Raw genomic sequence first — 22,880 nt, 5'->3', positions numbered from 1 at the left:
GCAGCAATTTTCAACCAGTGTGCTTTAAGAATTTTTAAAACATACAATATCTGACTATTTAGTCAGGGGCACTGACCTCTTTTCCCTTAGAGTGTCAAATGAGAATATGGCAACAACCTACACCACAATAGCCGTCTGGTGTGAATGCTCTGTCTTGAACCATAAATATATAGGTCATATAATAGAGTTGGATTTTTAAAAATATATTTTGTTTATTATTCTTAGAGAGAGGGGAAGGGAGGGAGAGAAACATCAATGTATGGTTGCCTCTCATGCACACCCTACTTAGGGCCTGGCCAGCAACCCAGGCATGTGCCCTGACTGGGAATTAAACCAGGGACCCTTTGGTTTGAAGGCTGGCGCTCAATCCACTGAGCCACACCATCCAGGGTTAAGAGAGTTGGCTCTTAATAATCATGTCGAATAATAAGGTTGTATTTGACTGGTTAATTTTGGGTATTAGAAATCCTTATATATGAGTATAGACACCTGATTTTTTAAAAGTCACATTGGAACAAAAAGGGTAGGTAATTATAATTATTATATTATTTTATAAATCAATAAAAATATACCAATTTTTGTCAGATAACCAGAAACTATATATTTTGGTGTGTCACAGAATTTTAGTAATTACTGTATGTGTACCATGAGATGACAAAGGTTGAAAATCGCTGATACAGAGGATTCACCCTGGTAATAGCATGGAGAATAGATTGGAGGGGGTGAGACCGAAGGTCAGGAAACCAGTTAGGGGACTATTGCTATAGGCCAGGTGAGAGATGATAAGGGACAGGTGACAATTTACAATGGGAACAAGCATAAAGGCACAGATTTCAACAACGTTTATTAAACTTGAATGTGTGTCAGACTCACTTGGAGGGCTTGTTAAATTGCAATTTGCGAGATCCTGCCCTTGAGTTTCTGTTTCAGTTGGTCTCTGGTGGGGCCCAATAATTTGCATTTCTGTCAAGTTTCCAGGGATGTTGATGCCATTGGTCCAAGGACTACACTTTGAGAACTACGAAATTTGAGATAACACTAACCACCTCCAAGTGATAGGCATGTACTTATTAAATATTGGGATAAGTAGCCAAGATTAAAATGAAAGAGAGAATCCTAGAAGCAGCAAGAGATAAGGGGACAATCACCTACAAAGAAGTTCCTGTCAGACTGTCAGCGGATTTCTCAAAAGAGACCTTACAGGCAAGAAGGGGCTGGAAAGAAGTATTCCAAGTCATGAAATCCAAAGACCTACATCCAAGATTGCTCTATCCAGTAAAGCTTTCATTTAGAATGGAAGGGCAGATAAAGTGCTTCTCAGATAAAATCAAGTTCAGGGAGTTCATCATTACCAAGCCCTTATTATATGAAATGTTAAAGGGACTTACCTAAGAAAAAGAAGGTAAAAAAGATGAACAGTGAAAGGAAGCAAACTCACAGTTATTAACAACCACACCTAAACCAAAAGCAAACTAAAAGGACAGCTAGATCAGGAGCAGAACCATAAAAATGAAGATCTCAAGGAGGGTTAGCAACAGGGGAGTGGGAGAAGGAGAAGGGGGGAGAATGTACAGAAAATAAGTAGCATAGACGGTAGATAGAAAATAGATGGGGGGGCAAGAATAGCAGGGGAAATATAGAACCAAAGAACTTGAGACACGTGGTCATAAACTAAAGGGGGGAATAGTGGAGGAGGGGGTGTGCTGGGTGGAGGGGAATGAAGGGGGAAATAGAACTGTAATGGCATAATCAATAAAATATATTATAAAAAATTTGGGGAGTGAAGGAAATATTTCTGGCTTGGGAGACTGGATAGATGATGGCACCATTGAGTGTTTCTGAGATCAAGTTTAACCTCAGTTAAAAAGACTTTCTCCTGACCCTAACAAGGGAAGGTCAGCTAAAAAATCTTTAAACGTGACTTGTAATCAGATCCTAAGCCCTCTTCTGGATATCTTGACTCTGGACTCTTGTACCATTTCTCCCACTCCTACCTCAACCTCACCCTTACCCCATTCATCTGCCTTTGGGCCATTCACTTTCAGGAAGTGACAGTACAGGTGGGGCGGGGTATATAATGAGTTTCATGTTATACCTACTGACTTTGAGGAGCCTCTGAAACATCTAAATGAGACAATTTTAAAAAAGGCCTTAGGCTTTACTTTTTGTTAGTTTGTTTATTTATAGAAACATTAGTTTGTTGTTCCTCCTATTGGTTGAATTGTTTTTTAAGTATTTTTACTGATTATGCTGTTACAGTTTTCCCAATTTTTTCTCCCTTTATCCCTCCCCCACCTGGTCCCCCCAACTCCCCAGCATTTCCCCTCTTAGTTCATGTCCATGGGTTGTACATATAAGTTATTTGGCCTCTGTTTCCTATACCATTTTTTATTTCTCCCTGTCTATTTTATGCCTACCAATTATGCTTCTTCTTCTCTGTACCTCCCCCCCCATTTCTCCTCTCCCCCTCCCCACTGAAAACCTTCCATGTGATATCCATTTCTCTGATGCGCTTCCTGTTCTAGTAGTTTGCTTAGTTTTTGTTTTCATTGTTTTTCTTTTTCTTTTTTTAGTTTCATCTGTCAATAGTTGTGAGTTTGTTGTCATTTTACTGTTCATATTTTTTATCTTTTTCTTAGCTAAATCCTTTTAACATTTCATATAATAATGGCTTGGTGATGATGAACTCCTTGAACTTGACCTTATCTGAGGTTTACTTTATTTGCCCTTCCATTCTAAATGAAAGCTTTTCTGGATAGTCATCTTGGATGTAGGTCTTTGCCTTTCATCATTTCAAATACTTCTTTCCAGCCCCTTCTTGCCTGCAAGGTTTCTATGGAGAAATCAGCTGATAGCCTTATGGGCACTCCTTTGTAGGTAACCCTTTCCTCTCCCCTTTCTTCTTTTAGGATTTTCTCTTTATTTTTAATCTTGGGTAACTCAATGATGATGTGCCTTTGTGTGTTCCTCTTTGGGTCCAACTTCTTTGGGACTCTCTGGGCTTCCTGAAAGTCTATTTCCTTTGCCAGATTGGGGAAGTTTTCCTTCATTATTTTTTCAAATAAGTTTTCAATTTCTTGGTGTTGTTCTTCTCCTTCCGGCACCCCTATAATTCTGATATTGGAATGTTTCAGGTTGCCCCAGAGGTTTGTAAGCCTGTCCTCATTTTTTTGAATTCTTGTTTCTTCATTCTATTCCCATTGGATGTTTATATTTTCCTTTTGTTCCAAATCATTGCTTTGAGTCCTGTCATTATTGGTTTCCTGAATATTTTGCTTTATTTCATTTTGGGTATCTTTCATTTGTTTTGTTTTTTCATTTTTTGACCAAGCTCAGTCAGTTTTGTGAGCATTTTGATCACCAGGGCTTTAAATTCTCCATCATATGAGCTGGCTACATCCTCATGGTTTAGTTCTCTTTCTGAGGTTATGCTCTGTTATTTCATTTGGGCCATATTTCTTTGTTTTGGCACAACCAATAAATTGTAAGGAGGCGGGGCCTTAGGTATTCACTCTGGAAGGGCAACTCTGTTTGCTGTGCTGCCTGTGGTGGAGGGGCCAGAGAGGGAAAAATGGAGCTTGCCTGCCTGTCCCTAGTGCACTTTCCGATAGACTGGTGTGTGAGACTGTGAGTTTCTCCCACCATAGCAACTGCCTTATCAACTCTGAGTCTCAGTTTCCCCTTAAGTCAGCCCCTCCCATGCAGCCTGTTGCATGCTGCCTGCAGCCCCACCTGGGAGGTCTGTAGACTCACTGTAGTTTTTCTTTGCTGGCTGGCTAGTGCAGTCTGCAGCCTTAGGGGTCTGGTTGTTCTGGTTGATTTTTTCTTTAATTTCTTGGTTGTTGGAGTTCTATACAGTTTGATTTTCTGGCACTTCTGGTTGTTTATTGATTTTAGATTGGTTGTTATCCTCCTTTTGGTTGTGCGAGGAAGCAAGGGGTTTCTACCTACACTTCTATCATGGTGGGAACTACTTGGTTGATTCTTATTTGTGCCCTGACCTGGGATTGAACCCGCAACCTTGGCATATCAGAATGACACTGTAACCAACTAAGCTATCCAGTCAGGCATGTTGGTTTTTAATTAAAGAAAAGTTTATCACTATATTTCGGTTTGGTCATCATCTTCTCTTTATGTAAAACTGGAATAGTCGAGATATAGGTCCAGATGTAGTTAGACTGAGCTTTCATCTGGTGACTTCCTGTATATTTGCAGTCAGTCCTATAAGGATTTCTGTCTTAATTTGCTCATAGCTGACAATGTACTTTTTTATAGTACAGATTAGTGAATCTAAAACATGGATTCCCCTTGAACATTCCTCTGACCTAACTTTTACTGTTTCACCAAAAAGAAAAATCAAAGTATGGCACACTATTCATGCTGTTAAGTAGGGGAGAGTAAGAGAGTATCATGTAGATTGTCTTTTTTTTCTTCCCTTCCCTTCCCTTCCCTTCCCTTCCCTTCCCTTCCCTTCCCTTCCCTGCCCTGCCCTGCCCTGCCCTGCCCTGCCCTGCCCTGCCCCGCCCTCCCTCCTTCTTTCTTTTCCTCCTCCTCCTTCTTCTTCTTCCTTCACCTTCTCCTCCTCTTTCTTCTTCTTCTCCTCCTCTCTTCCTCCCTCCTCCTTCTTTTTTTTGTGTGTTGTGTGTGGCCTATTTTATTAATGGTCGGATTTCCCCCTATTGCTACAAGCTCTTTCTCTAGGGTTGAGAGTAGGCAAAGAAAAGATTTTACAACAGGATAAAGTACCTACATGCAATGTTAAGATAAGGAATAAAACAGACCATTTGACTTTAGAGAAGCAGAAGTGAATACTAAGTAAGAAGAATTAAACTGATATACTTGATTTCATTGCAGGGGGCACTTATACAGGTAAGTTGATCTTTTCTGGCATATGGTATATCCTGAGAGAGAGAGAGAGAGAGAGAGGTATTCTCAATTCACTTGTCAGCTCGTACGTAACCCCACGATACTGTGTAATCATCTTAATGTGGGGGCAGAAATATGGTAAGATGGTTAACTTTACCCATTCACTGGCATAAACTTTCTTGAAAAGACATTCAGTAGTTCCATCATTCTCTTTTGGAGTCTACTAATCTTAGTGACTAATTACATACTTTTATTTTGGCGATAGAACAACCATTCATGCATTTCCATGTATGTGGAAGATGCATGATGAACCTTAACTTGTAAATTCCATTCATTTTCTTCTATCATTTAGGTCCAATCTTTTAAAGAAAAATGGAAGCATCACTCTATTCTAGAAACACACACACACACACACACACACACACACGGGATAAAATAATCACAAAACTGAAAACAAGGCCTTGGATGTTGCTAAGTATGTGTAAATAAGCCAGAATCTGAAATGCATCCATGTTTGGCAACAGTAAAGGTCCCACATTCGAAGTTTAAGAAGTGGGATCGGAGTTAATAGAAATTGCTCTTGTGCTTTCTAGGAAATCTTTCTGCGCAGACGATCTTCCTTAGAAGAGTTATTTCAGCCCCATGATATTGTTAGCCTGACAGCTGAATGCAGCAAAGTGTCTTTTGGGTGAAGCCAAGTCCAGCTCTTCATCTCACCTTAATAAATTTGAAATTACTATTTCTTCAGCCTAACACACTTCTAAAGCATATTGAGAATTGCTATGTAGTCTTTTTTTGGTAAGGGTAAAGAAAAATAAAAACCCAATGACAAAGATTCCGAAGTAAGTACAAAGGGGCAATGTAATCTGAAGTAGTCTAGTCAGGGTCTTTTCTATAGGATAGATGTTGAATTGGTGACCTTCAAATATTCTCCCACTTTCACTAGCTGTCTGACAGATGTCATTTGAAACTATTCAACTCGCATGATTTTAAATGGCTGTTTTCTGAAAACATATCACCTACTTATTTTGCCTCAGACTCATGTACTACCACCTGCAAACTTTAATTTTAAAAGGTACACTTTAAGGCAGGGCTCCCCAACCTCCAGGCCATTGACTGGTACTGGTCCAGGCCTATTAGGAACCAGGCCACTCAGCTGGAGGTGAGCTTGAATGTAATGCACTGAATTATCCCAAAATCATCACCCCCACAGCCTATGGAAAAATTGTCTTCCATGAAACTGGTCTCTGGTGTTTAAAAGGTTCAGGACCGCAAATTTAAGGGACATTGACTATCACTGTGTGTAATAGGTAACTGATGTTCTCTTATTTGCAAAATTCTTACCTGGTTAAATGGGATGAATATAATTCATAGTGTATGATGGAAACCTTCGATGAAAGATTAATATAGACAATATAAGTTGTCAGTGCCTTTCTTCATTTTACTTAATCTCCCACACTGCTTTGTTCAAAAGTGCCCTGACTGATGCTTGAATATTTTGTAGACTGTGAATGAGCACAATATGAAAGACACTCTTGTATGTACACCCTCATCTAAGCTGCCATCTATATACTGTATGATGTGAGTGCTACCCATGAGTACTAATTTGCATCAAGCTTCTGGTTTTAATCATAAGAGAGGGCCTGAAGTTAGTGCTCATTTTATTGTTGACAATACTTTGAAGAGGTGGAGTAAGGAGCTCAAAGAATGTTTGGTAATTCTAAGAAAGGGTGATTTTCAGTTAAGTACATTTTTGTAAGTCATTTTGTCATTTGGTAAACACACAGTGATTATTCCTTCAGACAGATGAAATATTCATTAGAAAGAAAAGTGAGGAAAATCATAGTGCACTGTACTATTAAAGAATAGCAAGGGAGGGAGAAGCCTGTCAATAATATTCTGACCCCAGGAGAAAGATTCAGAATTTCCATAGAGAGGGACCACCAAAAAATGGAAACTTGAAAGGGTTATTTCCATGAAGTCTAAGGAAATCTTGGCCTCCATTAAGATTTTTGTCCCTGAGAGCCTAAACTATAAGTATGGTATGTGCTTTGTCTGCAGAATAAAAAAAGACCTTCGTTTAATCATTATCTTGGGAGCTGAACATCCTGCTACATTTGAATAAAAATGCCTATTTCATTACTGATAGAAACACAGAGTTCAGTGTACCAAATGATTTATAGTAGAACTTACTGACAGGGCTACCATATAAATGAATAAGCTATTTAAAGTATACTAGTTGTTGCCCTGGCTGGTGTGGCTCAGTTGACTGGAACACCACCCCATAAACCCATCCCGTAAACTGGAAAGTTGTGGGTTTGATTTCTGGTCAGGGCGCATACCTAGGTTGCAGGTTTGGTCCCCAGGTGGGGTGCATATGAGAGGCAAGCGATTGCTATTTCTCACATTGATGTTTCTCTCCCTCTCTCTGTCCCTCCCTTTCTCTCTTCCCAAAATCGATAAGCATGTCCTCTGGTGAGGATTAAAGAAAAAAAACTAATTGTTAATGTGCTTTCTATCAAATGAAATATATCATGCACACAAATTCTAAGAAATCTACCGAGTGCTGTCTATTTAAAAAAAAGTTCGATTATACCTTTAAGTAAAATGGAAAGTGATGACATAGGAAATCAAATTCTGATCCATTAAATATACAGTTTTCCCCCCTGCAGAGGACCTTGAGAAATCATTTACTCTAGGCTTCTGCTTTCAAGCATGTGAACATCTACACAAAGGGTAAGGGAGTCATGTTGTACAGTAAGTCCTCATTTAATGTCCTCTATATTTTCTTGGAAACTGTCACTTTAAGCAAAACTTCATAAAACCAGTTGTACTGTAGGCTAATTGATATAAACAAGAGTTAAGTTCTTATGGCGTATTTCTGGTCTCAAAAACATCATCGAATTCCTAAATAAAGACCCAAACACTCCTAATATTAAACATTGAAATAAATGTGAGCTCTACATCCATTTAAGAAAGACGAATAAAAACAAGTAAGAGAATTCCAGCCTGCTTATCCCAGTTCAGGGTCGCCGGTGGCTAGAGCCTGTTCTGGCAGCTTAGGTTGCGAGGCAGGACCCACCCTGGCCAGGACACCCTCCCACACAGGGAGAGGCAGTCACACACACCCACACCCACTGGGACTGGGACAGTGTAGACATGCCAGTTCACCTCACATGCATATCTTTGTGATGTGGAAGGAAACCTGAGTCCCTGGAGAAAACCCATGCAGACATGGGGAGAAAACACTCAAACTCCACACAGCTGTCCAGGCTGGGAGTTGATTTTCTTTCCTATCAACATTGTAATGAACACCATTATTTGAGGATGTGCTATGCAGAATTCTTTATATAGCAAACATATAGAGCATCTAAGTGCCAGGCACTGTTCTAAGCACTTTACAGATATTAACTGGGCACATTTATCATGGCACTATTCCCCCTCTCCCAGTTGCTCTCTTTCCCTTTATTTTTTCTCTACACAGGGGTGGGAAAAAGTAGGTTTACAGTTGTTCATACGGAACAAGACATGCAGGTTATAATTATTGTAATAGCTTTATTAATGCAAAAGAATGTCACAGTGGCACAGTCAGCCTACTTTTGCCTGCCCCTCCTCATCTTTTCTGTTACCTTTTCCACCACTCTCTTGTCAGTTTTGCCATTGGCCTTCCTTTGCACTGTTAGGGACTTGTTGGTTCCCTCTGGTGTAGTGAGGTTACTGAACTCTAGTGTAAGCCTTTTTTTCCCTAATTTTTAAAAAGAATTTCTTGACGTTTAAGTCAGTTTTTAATAGAGATCAAAATAAATTATCATTTTGCCTTCATCTCTGTGAATTGTCATTTTTATCATGGAAGGAAATAAAATTGGCCTAGAATATTTATTTGATATCCACATAGCATTTGTGGTTACTTACAATGTCTTAAGATCATTTCTTTAATGGTAATACTTTTTAATAAGATGACTTGGAACTGCATACAGACTATTCCTTGAATAATAATTTCCCATTAAAAATTTCCAGTTTGGCCCTGGCTGGCGTAGCTCAGTGGATTGAGCGCGGGCCTGCGAACCAGAGAATTGAGGTTCGATTCCCAGTCAGGGCACATGCCTAGGTTGCAGGCCAGTTCCTAGCAGGGAGTGCATGAGAGGCAACCAGACACTGATATTTCTCTCCCACTCTTTCTCCTTCCCTTCCCCTCTCTCAAAAAAATAAATAAATAAAATATTTTTAAAAAAATTTCCAGTTTACCACACCACATGAAAATCTATTCCTTTCTTGTCATTCTTGACTTTCGGCAAAAGAACGTGAAGATGCTTTCTTTGTTTTATACTTTCTCATTCTTGAGTTTTTATTTTTGTTTTCTACACTTAGTAGGTCTTTATAAATGACTTTTCATCTTGTTCTTTCACTATTCTGTCAGGTTGGAGATAATCTTATGTGCCTGACATACTTGTATATTAAATGACAGTAGAAAATTCACTATTCAACCTACTTTTAAAAAGTTATGTCAGTTTCTCTACATTGTTTACTGACAAGTATATATGTGTGATATAGCAAGTTATGAACAATTATTTTATAAAAGCCAAGAACTATTCTGTTCATTTTATACCTATTATCTCATTGAATCCCCACAATAACCTTCTGATGCCTGTTCTATTATGTTGTCATGTCCCATTTGAAAGTTTAGAAGACCGAGGCCAGAAGAGGTTAAGTAGTTTGGCTAAGGTTAATCGTAAGCGGTCTGGCCAGTATCCACACAGGGTTTCAGCTACTATTTTCCCACATCTCCATTTGTTACTAAATCAATGACCAGGAGAATTCTGGTTTTTAAAAATCTGACTGGTTTTTTTGTTGTTTGTTTGTTTGTGTGTCTAAGTTTAGGAATTTCTAAGTTAAGGCATCTGAATCTTGAACTGGATTGTTGGATGTGGCAAGTTCATTTCAGACACCCATTCAGACAGTGCACTTTAATGTGACCCCTCTGAGGTGTGATTCTAATAGGTATATTCTGAAATATAATCTTAAAATATTTTCAGTAGCCAAAGTAAATTGATAAGATAGACAGGTAGATAGATAACGGTAAGTGAATCAGAGGAAGCTGATTTTATATTATCCCCTAATCCTTTGCTTACCATATATCACCTTTCTGAGAAGGATCTGCTTGTTTTTTCTTTGCTGTCAGTCAGTATTGTTCATTTCCCGTGAAGCCTCCTTGAGTAAAGAAAATAGAGATTTTATTTCTGGCTTATTTTCTTTTTCCTATACTCAAACTGTGAATATACTCAAGATTCCTTATTTGTTTTTCTTCCTGTACCTTTTATTCCTTGGGCATTTCATCTACCTTTATAACTCTAATTGCTATTTCTTATATAACTGATTCTTAAAAACTTGTTTCGTACACTATGGTCCCTGTGTCCAACATCCTGTCCCATGTTTACACTTGAATATTTTGCTGATATCTGAAACTCCTTGTGCTTCCAAAGATGATGTGATTGTGGGCGCATCGTCTTTCCAAGGTTGGATCCTCCATCTACCTTCTCAGTTTGTCAGGGATACCATCATTTTTCTAGCTACACAGGCTTGAAACCTTTGTTTTCTTTGTACCCTTCTTGTACTTTGCTTTCCATATATAATCATTCATTATGTCCCATCAGTGTTTCATAATGTCTTTCACTTTCCTCGTTTTTGGTACCACTGCCATGAGCTTTATGTCTAGCTTTGACAGTTTGCCATGTAGCTCATTGATCCCCTACTAAAGCTTAGTATACTGCCTTGCCCATAGCAGGGAATCTGTATTTTAGTTTTGTGATTGATTAAGATGCAGTTTACACCTCCTGCCTCCAGCAATAAGGAACAAATCATTTTTGGAACCGCATTTTTGGAGTCTCTCTTTTTCTCCATGTGTGCATATCTCTTTTTGTAGTCAAGTATATATAAAAGGTCTGTCCAGAAAAATCCAGCCACTATTAATATAATGAGAACAGTTTGCATGGCATTGATATAACCTGGCAGCCAAGGAGAATGGACTGGAATGTGCATGTGTAAGCAATGATGACTTAACTGTACTAGTCAGTGGGGGTGGTAGATGCCATTGAATGAACATGTGTACTGTGTGGCCGTCACATTCAAAATGATAGAGTAGAGCAACGAATCTGCATCACATTTTGTGTTAAGCTTGAACATTCCTCTGCGGAAACTATTTAGATGATTCAGAAGGCCGCAGCTATGGGCAACTGGTGATTGGCAGATTCATCATGACAATGCATCACATGAATAACGTCTTGTGCAGAGAATTTTGGTGAAACATCAAATCACCCAGGTGACTCAGCCCCACTACAGCCCAGATTTGGTGCCCTGTGCTTTTCTCAAAACTCAAATCACCTTTGAAAAGGGGACAGCCCTGACTGGTGTGGCTTGGTGGGTTGAGTGCTGGCCTGTGAACTCAAGGGTGGCTTGTTCTCAGTTAGGGCCCATGCCTGGGTTATAGGACAGGTCCCTGGGTGGGGGTGTGCGAGAGACAACCACACATCGATATTTATCTCCCTCTCTTTCTTCCTCCCTTACTCTTTCTCTAAAATAAATTTTTAAAATCTTAAAAAAAAACAAAAGGAATAAATTTCAGACGGTCCATGAGATTCAAGGAAATTTGCGATGGGGCAGCTGATGGCAATTGGGAGAACTGTGTGAGATCCCAACGTGCCTACTTTGAAGGGGACTGAGGCGTCATTGTCTTATGTACAATGTTTCTTGTATCTTGTATCTCGGGGCTGTCAAACTCATTTTCACTGGGGGCCACATCAGCCTGGTGATTACCTTCAAAGGGCCTAATGTAATGTTAGGACTATATAAATGTAACTACTCCTTAACAGTTAAGCGAGAGCTCGGCACTACCACTGGGTAAACAAGGTGCTGGGCCAGATAAAACAAGGTGGAGGGCTGGATTCGGCCCATAGGCCTTGTGTTTGCCACCTGTGTTGTATCTTCTTCAATAAATGCCTCTATTTTTCATATTATATGGCTATATACCTTCTGGACATTATATATATAAAATGTATGTATGTAAAATCTTGTCAGCTACTGGGGGAAGGAGACTTAAACTGATCCTGAACTAATGAGTTCTAATGCTTTAGAAGGGTAATCAGTACATTTTGTCCAGTAAGAGGGAGATAATAAGCTCCATGATGATGGAGACTATATATAGACTTCATTCATTGCCAGATCCCTCACCTAGCTCTGTACCTAGCATCTAGTAGTAATTGATGAATATGTGTTGGATGAATTAATAATAAATGTCAATGGTAGTGATAAGTATGCTGTCCCAAAACAAGAGAACAAAAGCTTCTGATGACGTGCCTCATTCACTCTAACATATATTGGACTGAAGGGATTATACCTAACAGTAGTCTGGGACTTTTCTACATAGTTTTATATTTAAGGTAATAATCGAGCTTTTAAGTACAATTTATGTCCATGATAAATTATGCTTCTTATGGGATATCATGGCATGATTTTATTTGGGCACTACCAATTTTATTGATGAGGTGAAATGTGTCTTAATGTATCTTTGTAAAATATGGAATATTACTGAGTTACTCTAAATCTCCTGTTTGAGATGAGTTTAGGCTGGTTTCTTTGGGTTTGACACTTTTCAGTCTGTCATTCTGTCCTCAGAGAGATGGAAAATTAAATGGAGACACTTAATTTAATTTATAAGCTTGCTTACAGCTATGTGGTTTATCAAGGCAGATGTTGGTAGCCTCACTTTCAGATGTTGCCAGAACATAAACTTGCTTCTGCAAGTCAGGGATTAACATGTAAAAAAGGAAAAAGTGTCTTTCAGATGGTCAGTCTTGGGGTAGATTGCTGGGCAGTGACATTTTTTTAAATCATTGGCTGATTTTGAAAAAGAAAAAAGATTAGATTATAGTTCATCCATAACACAAGTTTAATTCTGTTTCTTGGGAAATCCTGTTCCCTGTCTATCTGATGACATAACTCAGATCTTTAAAATATGATAGAAATGCTGCTCTGGTTTCATACCTCTCCCTCCCCAGAAATTGTTTTCTGTTAAGTGCAACAGATTTACTCAAGTTTTTATGGTTGTACTGTCAACATTACTGGTTTCTCTTTTAAAATTGGTTTAGACAGGCCTTGGCAGGGTAGCTCAGTTGGTTAGAGCATTGTCCAGATACACCAAGATTGTATGTTTGATCCCTAGTCAGGCCACATACAAGAACCAATCAATGACTGCATCAATAAATGGAATAGCAAATCGATGTCTCTCTCTCCCCTTTTCTCTTTCCAAAATTCAGTAAATAAAAATTTTTAAAAATTGACATAGACGTCCTTCCAGTGACAAAGTATGCATCTGAATTTAGTTCCCCCAAAAGAAAACAAACAGCTTCTAATTAATTTAAGCAAGGTTGTAGGAGCTGACCTCAAGTGATAGGAACAAGGAAGAATTTCTCCCGGCATAGCACATATCCATGGTGGGTCCTTGGGTAAGTCATTTGATCGATCTGGGTTTATTTGTTCTCATGTAAAATGAGGAGTTAGTTTCCTTGCATGCTCTAGAATTCTTTGAGATGCCTTAAAGTCTTAGGCAGCCTTTATTTCAACACTCTTTGTTTATTAAATTCTTTCCATTCTTCAAGACCCATGAAATATTACAAGCTGCATGACTTTAGCTTGACTTTATTATTTTCCTGCAGCATTTATATAGTCAGAATAAAAATTTTGCATGTTTGTGTAGTCATGTTTTGTTATCTAATTCTTTTTTATGGATTAAAATGATCTCCCCAACTATACTGCAAGAATCTTGAATATAGGAAGTTGTTTTCTACCACTCTTATTTCCTTCATTAAATCTGTTATATTATGAAGTACATAAGATTATTGATTTGGACGAGATGCAACTCATTTATCACCTGGATTGAACTTTTAGTATAAGTAAAGGCTTTTCACTGAAGGCTGATTCATTTGGTAGCTTAAAAGAGTATAGGGCCCGCCCCTGATATTACTGTTCTAGAGCCCTTAAATTGAAGTAATATTCACATCATAAAGGACTTTTTCTGGGTCTTTCAGTCTGGGGATTCCATTTGTGAGAAACAAGTCCTTATTTGGCAGAAAAGAGCTATTCAGGACACTTCTCTATTCTGGACTTCTAATATCAACTTTCTAGTCCAATCCAGCCGATATGAATTGAGTGTGCACTCTGTGGCATGTACTGGGGTAGACATTGTGCTAGGTAGAAGGGAGATCTGTGTGTGTAAAGATTGATAGAACATAATTTACTTCCTGGAAAACATAAAACCTATTCTCAGAAAAGGAGCTGAAAAACTTAGTCATTTAGAACCTTAAGCCACGTGAGGCTCTGTGGGATGGCCTCCCAGTGCCATTTGCATTTTAGCCAGGGGGCAAGGGACTTGCTTAACTTAAATAACACGCCTTAGAATTTCCTGGTGGCTACTACCTCAACATGAACAATGAGTCACTGATAACACTTCATGTCCTTTTATTTTGTCCAGGAATATTAAGCTACTTGAAGTTTGGTCTTTTTTGCAACTGAAATGAGAATATATAGGTAGATTTTTATTTAAAAGGCAGTATGAAGAATTTGATTCTCCATGCTATTTTCCACACTTACTGTTACCCTTTATAGTAATAACTAATATTTTAGCTAGAGAGAGAACAAGAGTGGTGACAAAACAGACTAAATGAAAAAATGATTTTTTAGGCCTTGAATTCTTTCCTGTGGGATCTTCATTTTGGCTTCTACATGTTGCTGAGTTTTGACTGGGAAGAAGAATGTTAAGGTTTTGATTAGAAACTTAGTTATTGGAAGAAGTGTATTGTTATTTTACATAAGCAAATTAGCACGGGCTCAGGGTGTTTAGTTATGAGATAAAACTAAATTTGTTAAAAACTCTCTGAGGGTCAGATGTAAAATAGATATCTCAGTTACTTTAAGAGCACATAGCCTGACTAGAAGCAAATTAGGAAAGAGGAAAATAATTCTGATTTATACCAGTCATGTGTGGCCACCATAGCCAGTTTGTTAGTCAGTTCATTGTAATTGGATTTCTGAATTATTTTTTCATCCTACATTATTGCCATCTTTAAAAGGAATGTGATAATTTTTCAGCTTCATGCATTGATAAGTAGGTACACAACTCCTACTGTTTTTCACATGTGTCTAATTTTTGCCACTCTGCTGAAAAATATGTGGCAAAATGGAAGTCAGTATATTGTGTCTTACTTCTCCAGTTGAAAACAGTTTCAGCAGAGGGTAAATATAATACCTGGTGCTCACAAGTAGAAATAATTTATTTCAGCCTGCAACCACGTCTGCGGTGTTCTTGGCTGGGCTCTAGGCACTGAGAGAAGAAAGGCAGATATGTCTTCTTCCCTCAAAATGCTTATCCTCTAGGATGAGAAATATGATCTGTACACACACCGAGTACATTGGTTTTCTACGGGTGGTAACAAATTATCACACTGAGTGGTTTAAAACACCACCAATTTATTACCTCACAATTTCTTTTTTTTTTTTATCATTTAAATCTTTTTTTTAATTAATTTATTTTTTTTGAATTAATTATGCTGTTACAGTTGTTCTATTCCCCCCTTCATTCCCCTCCACCCTGCCCCCCCAACCCCACCATTACCCCCCTTTAGTTTATGTCCATGTGTCTCAAGTCCTTTAGGTTCTATATTTCCCATACTATTCTTGCCCCCCCCATCTATTTTCTATCTACTGTCTATGCTACTTGTTTTCTGTACCTTCTCCCCCCGTCTCCCTCCTCCCACTCCCCTGTTGCTAACCCTCCTTGAGATCTTCATTTCTATGTTTCCACTCCTGATCTAGCTGTCCTTTTAGTTTGCTTTCGTTTTAGGTGTGGTTGTTAATAACTGTGAGTTTGTTGTCCTTTCACTGTTCATGTTTCTTTAACTTCTTTTTCTTAGATAAGTCCCTTTAACATTTCATATAATAAGGGCTTGGTGATGATGAACTCCTTGAATTTGGTCTTATCTGAGAAGCACCTTATCTGTCCTTCCATTCTAAATGAAAGTTTTGCTGGGTAGAGCAATCTTGGTTGTAGGTCTTTAGATTTCATGACTTGGAATATTTCTTTCCAGCCCCTTCTTGCCTGTAAGGTCTCTTTTGAGAAATCTGCTGACAGCCTGATGGGGACTCCTTTGTAGGTGATTGTCCCCTTACCTCTTGCTGCTTCCAGGATTCTTTCCTTCATTTTAATTTTGGCTAATGTAATTATGATATGCCTTGGTGTGTTTCTTCTTGAGTCCAACTTTTTTGGTACTCTCTGGGCTTCTTGGATATCTTGGAAGTCTATTTCCTTTGCCAGATTGGGGAAATTTTCTTTTATTATTTGTTCAAATAGTTTTTCCACTGGTGGTTGTGTCTTTCCCCCTTCTGGTACCCCTATAATTCGGATATTGGAGCGTTTATAGATGTCCTGGAGGTTCCTAAGCTTCTCCTCATTTTTCTGAATTCTTATTTCTTCATTCCTTTCTGTTTGATGATTTTTTCTTCTTCCTTCTGGTCCACTGCATTGATTTGAGTCCCAGTTTTTTTTTTTCATCTCTATGGTTTTCCTGTGGAATTCCATTCATTTCCCTTAATTTAGCCTTCATATGTTTCTCTAATTTGTGGCTATAGTCCACCAGATCTGTGAGGAAGCTGATGACCAGTGTTTTAAACTGTGCGTCTGAGAGATTTGCTATTTCTTCGTCACTTAGATTTATCTCTGGGGCTTTGAGGTCTTCCTGCGACATTTTTGGTCTGTTCTGGCCCTTTAAGTGGGAGGAGCGGCGCCTTGGAGTCCCAGGTCGCTGGGTTGTGACGCTGTATGTGGGGGCGTGGTCAGAGCGGGAAATGGCGCCGCCGCCGCTGCCGGTCCAAGCACTCACTCCCTCACCCGCGTGCAACCAGGCAACCACAGTCAACTCGCTGCCATCGCCTCCCCACTGACTCCTCCATAGTCGCTCACCCGGTGGGCCGCTCGGTCGCTCACTAGGTCCAATCCTGGGTTTGGAACCCGTGCGTCTGGATTCGCGCGTCTGGATTCCGCGCCCGGGTCGACTCCTTTGTAACTCCTCACCCAACGCCGGTTTCGCCCCTTACCGGTCGGGCTGAAGAATTTGTTGTTAGTGGACTTCCGAAAAGTTCAGTTTTCCGTGTTCTGGTTGTGTTTTCTGATGCTAACATTTAGTTGTCCCTAAACTTGGTTGTGGGGGGAGGCACGGCACATCCACCTTAAACCTCCATCTTGGCGGAAGTCCTACCTCACAATTTCTGTAAGTTGGAAGTCTGGGCATGACTTAGAAGATTTCTCTGCTTAGTCTCACAAAATGTTGGCTGGGCTCATTCTCATCTGGGGGCTAGACCGGGGAAAAATCCACTTTCAATTCCCTTACATTGCTGGCAGAATTAATTTCTTTACAACTGTAGAGTTCATGGCAGCTTGCTTCCTGAAAACCAGCCGTGGAGAAAGTGTCTGCTACTTCAAGCCTTGAACTTCAGATATGGCCTATACCCTCTTTTAAAGGGCTCCCTGGACTAGGTCAGGCCTACCCAGAATAACTTCTGTTTTAATTAAGCTAAAGTCAATGCATCAGTGCTTCTGATTATGCCTGAAAAATCTCTTTGCCTTGTGTATATCTTATTGATTAGAAGCAAGTGACAGATTCTGTCCACACTCAAGGGGCGGGGATTACATAAGGCCAATTGGGTGTCACACTAGCATGTGTTTGTCACATACAACAAATACTAAATACAAACAATGACAATACAAGCACCTTTGGTGCAGACAACAAATCTAAGTGGAAAGTATGCACACAGTCTGAGGGAATGATCTGAGGTGATGCCTGTTTGGGGGCAGCTCATTTATTCAGCCAGAGTTTACCATGCACTTACCATGTACCAGGCTCTATCTTAAGCTCTGAGGCTGATGTAAATGTTGAATGGCGAGAGCCTTAGGTTACTCCGGAAGACATTCAGAAGACCGCAAAAACCCTATTAGATGTATTTGTCTGAAAAAGAAATACTAAAGAAATAGATGATAGTAAATATGTTTCCTTGTAGCCATGAGTTCCTTTATCTTGCTGGGGGGGCACACTAGAGACACACACACACACACATGCACACATGTCAACCAACCAATATGAATTTGACTGAATATAGCAATCTGCATATGGTATATCCCCTGACACAAATTTGTGACTGCTTTATTCTGGCTTGTTTATTTACTTGGTGAGGAAGGTAGACAATTGTAATGATCAAGGCCAGGGTTTGGTGATCTCAATACTGAGTCTGTTCAGGTAATGCATAGATGGTGAGCAAAGAAGCTTCTCAGATCAGTCAGTGCATTTAACATATTACATAGTTTGCCCTGGCTGGTATGGCTCAGTGGATTGAGTGCCAGCCTGGGAACCAAAGGGTCACTGGTTCGATTCCCAGTTAGGACACATGCCTGGATGGTGGACCATATTCCCAATGTGGGGGCGTGTGAGAGGCAACCACACAATGATGTTTCTCCCCCTCACTTTCTCCCTCCCTGCCATCCTCTAAAAAGAAATAAATAAGTTCTTTTTAAAAAGGATATTACATAGTTTGTTTAAATTTGTTCTATTTATTACTTTAGTGGATCTGAGCAACGGCCCTATTACATATACAGAGCAAAGCTCCATTCCCACTTTACAGGGGAATTCATCATGTAGAATTACATGAGCAAGGTAGCAGAATACAAGGGCTAAAACCTAGGTCTTTGCACTCCAAATCCAATGTTTTCTATATAGTACTTATGACTCAACAGTAAGCAAATAGGATGTAGGAAAAAAATAATATAGAAAACAAAAGTATCCAGATTCTCCAGTTCCACCTTTTATTGATAATACAAGATTTTCCCCTCTTATTCTGTGTTTGGGTCCTTTGTTACCTTGCTTATTTTTAGGCCCCAAATTGTGGTGACTCGAATCAGTGTTTATACTCAAGATTTTATGAAAATAAAAGTCTTTGTCCCTAAAAAGTACCCTTGGGATCACTTAGAGGGACCACTTCGTCCAAATAGGTCCTAGATTCTCTGAGCCCCTGAGTTTCTTGATGTCTCTACTGAGATTCCAAAGAAGAAAACCATTTCACAGTGGTTGTAATGATGTGAACATCTGCCCATTGGGAATGAAATTGAAATCCCCAAATCATTTCATATAGCCTATTGCACAGCTGACAGTTAACGCTAATAAATTTTAGGACGCTGCTGTCAGCTTGTTCAAATCCTCTTTGGGATGTTTGCAGTTCATCTAGTTTTGCCCCATATTTTCTGTTCTTATTATTATTCAAACTACATAAGGACAAACATTTAGTCAGGTTTTCATTTTGTAGCCTTACTGCCTGCATCCAGGCTTTATGTAGTGTACTGCTTGGTCACTTAAAGCTGCTGCAGCCCATCAGTGGTGGAGCATGTTGAGCACTAAATCCTGAGAAGAATGGGCATTTGTTCATATAGGTACCTCACAAGTTCATTGCAAGGGACTGCTCAGGATTCTACTGCAGCATTTGTTTTCTGCAGGTGAAACTTGAAGATTAAATAATAGTGTCATATCTGGCTGAAGCTAATAGCCTCAGAGTAAACTAGTTATGGGAATTTGATTATGGCGAAATGGAATTTAGATTCCATAAGTCGTTCAGATACTACCTAATATGCAATTTTATCTGTCTTCAATTATTTGTATCTCATTTCACAGATACATTAAAGATATACCAACCCTCATATCCAACCATTTTTGGTAGCCACTTCTTCAAAAATCTCTTTACAAGATTAAATGAAAAATTTTAGTATCATAATATTTAATATGTTATAGCATAAACATAATGAGCCTTTTATTTCACACTATGAGTACATTAGATTAGTAATCTGGTACTTGAATTTTAATTGTTCTTTGATGTTGAGCAAGTCATACATAACCTATTTAGGCCTTGGTTTTCTAGTTTATTTCCCAAGGCTATAGTGATGAAAAACCACTTTAGTGTGTACAAAGATACTTTACAGGAAATGAAGTGCAGTGGACAGATTAATTAATAATAATAGCAAATGTTGGTAACTTGGTTGGGGTTACCATTTTAATTTATCATGTGGTAAAGCTTCTGTAAATGATGTACACTCTCCAGTGTGAATATGGGCATTCTTAAATCAGCATTGTTTCACTTCAGCTTCAATGCTGTTTTCTAATGAGGTTGTCATGTTTTAGTTATCAAGTGTAAATGAAAAGGGCCAAGTTTTTCAAAGATTCCTAATAGTATGTTTCTTAAAGTAAGGCATTACATGTTATTAAATTCTCCTCCCCAGCAAGTAGGGTACGAAGTGGGGAAAAGCTATTGGTTTGTTTGGCTTGCAATGCTCTTATGCATCCATATGCATTTTAAAAACATGCTCCATCTCAATTTATATTACATGTGCAAAACTTGAGTATCATTGGCAACAAATTATTTGAGTTATTCTTTACTAAAATTATTTTTCTAAGAATTGTGGCTCTTTAAGCACCCAGAAAGTAAAACCGTGATGGCTTGAAAACGTGACTTTTGTATTAGTGATTGTAGTGGTCAAATATGTGGTAAACAGGGCTAAGACAGTATTTTCCAAAAGAAATGTCCATGTAATTTTCACTCCCTGACTTCTCCGTTAAAGAAAAGTTAAGGAGTTTTAGCGTAGTGCTCTTCCTGATCTTTCAGTAGTAGTGTTTTTGTCTTCCTACTGTCATTGAAAGCATCTCTGCTTCTCTTCCCCCTACCTGTGTCCATGGAAGACTCCCCACAACAAGGAACATTATCTATCATTGTGATGCCTCTGTGATGCCGGAGTGTATGTTTTTCTCTATCCATTTTTTGTTTCGTGCAGTGCAGTAAAGTAAAGTTAGGCTTCCCATGGAGAGGACATCTTATAAATAAAATAATGTCTCAGATATGCATATACATTTTTCTATGTTAGTGCCTAATGATTTTGTTTTGATCCATGAGTGTATTGTCTATTAATAGAGCCAGAGAATATGGCAAAAATCCAGCCTCCTCCACATTTCTGTTTAATATACAAAATCAATCCTTCTCCATTCTGTTTTTCCCTGCCTATTTCTCCTGTGACTCTTTCATTCTCATCATGGTTTTAAGAATTGATATACAATAATTTCGGCCCTGATCGGTTGTCTTAGTTGGCTGAGCATCATCCTGTAAAGCTAAAGGTCACCAGCTTGGTCAGGGCACTTGCCTGGGTTGTGGGTTCAGTCCCTGGTCAGGTGGATATGAGAGGAAACTGATCAATGTTTCTCTCTCATGTTGATGTTTCTTTAATATATATATGTTTATTATTGTTCAAGTACAGTTGTCTTCATTTTCACCCCACCCCCCTTCCCTGCCTTCCAACCCTGAAACCGCCCCCTTTGGCTTTGCCATATGTCCTTTATACAGGTCTCTTGATGGCCCTTCCCCTATTTTCCCCCATTATCCCTCTTCCTCTTCCTCTCTGGTTATTGTCAGTTTGTTCTTTATTTCAATGTCTCTGGTTATATTTTGCTTGATTGTTTGTTTTGCTGTTGGCTCCACTTATAGGTGAGATCATGTGGTATTTGTCTTTCACCGCCTGGCTTATTTCACTTAGCATAATGCTCTCTATTTCCATCCATGCTGTTGTGAAAGGTAGAAGCTCCTTTCTTTCTTCTACATAGTATTCCATTGTGTAAATGTACCATAGTTTTTTGATCCACTCATTTACTGATGGGCGCTGAGGTTGCTTCCGACACTTGGCTATTGTAAACTGTGCTGCTATGAACATTGGGGTGCACAGGTTCTTTTGAATTGCTGTTTTAGGACTCTTGGAGTATAATCCGAGCAGTGGAATTGCTAGGTCAAAAGGCAGTTCCATTTTTAGTTTTCTGAGGAAACTCCATACTGCTTTCCACAGTGGCTGCACCAGTCTGCAATCCCACCAACAGTGCACTAGGGTTCTCTTTTCTCCACAACCTCACCAGCACTTCTTCTTTGTTTATCTGTTTATGACCATTCTCACCAGTGTGAAGTGGTATCTCACTGCGGTTTTAATTTGCATCTGTCACATTGATGTTTCTTGCCCTCTCTTTCTTTTTCCTTTCCCCTCTCTCTAAAAAATCAATAAATAATTTTTTAAAAAGACTTGATATAATTTCATTAACTAGAGGTTATGCAAATTAATATAGAGAGGTTCTTTTTTAAAGTGTGTTTTATTGATTATGCTATTACGGTTGTCCCATTTTTTTCCTTTATCTCCCTCTGCCCTGCACCCCCCATCAGCATTCCCTCCCCCTTAGTTCATGTCCATGGGTCATACGTGTAAGTTCCTTGGCTTCTCCATTTCCTATACTGTTCTTATCCTCTCCCTGTTTATTTTAACCTACTATTTATGCTTTTTATTCCCTGTACCTTTCCCCCATTCTCCTGTTCCCTGTTGATAACCCTCCATGTGATCTCCATTTCTGTGATTCTGTTCCTGTTGTAGTTGTTTGCTTAGTTTTTTTTAGGGTCAGTTGTTGATAGTTGTGGGTTTGTTGTCATTTTACTGTTCATAGTTTTGATCATCTTCTTTTTCTTAGGTAAGTCCTTTAATATTTCAGATAATAAGGACTTGGTGATAGTGGACTCCTTTAACTTGACCTTATCTGGGAAGCACTTGATCTGCCCTAGAAGGTTTCTTTTGATGGCCTAGATAATGTGAATGAGAATTACTTTCTCACTGTAAACTAATCTGTAGTGACAGACACTCAATGTCATTTGTGTCACTGATAGCTTTTTATGCAGGTTTTTTAGCAACACTTCTCCTACTGAATCTAGCTTGTTTTCTACTCATAAATATGATATCCCATCACAAATATCATTTCATAGAAGTTGAATGGGGGAGGTGATTGGTATTGGAAGTAAGCCATAACGCTCCAGAAACTTTCTTTACTTAGGCTCCACGCAGTTTGGCTCCATTTTGT

The 22,880-nt window shown here is 39.0% G+C and overlaps 1 protein-coding gene across 1 annotated transcript in view; it reads left to right on the top strand.

The window, feature by feature from the left end:
- Positions 1 to 22,880, top strand: part of LOC119057296 (teneurin-1-like) — a 392,900-nt gene that overhangs the window by 26,311 nt on the left and 343,709 nt on the right. The gene's annotated exons all lie outside the window — the stretch shown is intronic.

This window comes from Artibeus jamaicensis, unplaced genomic scaffold (genome assembly GCF_021234435.1).
Source record: "Artibeus jamaicensis isolate MK-2021 breed Jamaican fruit bat unplaced genomic scaffold, CSHL_Jam_final contig_240, whole genome shotgun sequence".
Taxonomy (NCBI): Eukaryota; Metazoa; Chordata; class Mammalia; order Chiroptera; family Phyllostomidae; genus Artibeus; species Artibeus jamaicensis.
The sequence above is the reverse complement of the archived record's forward strand: the minus strand, read 5'-3'. Positions and strand labels throughout refer to the sequence as shown.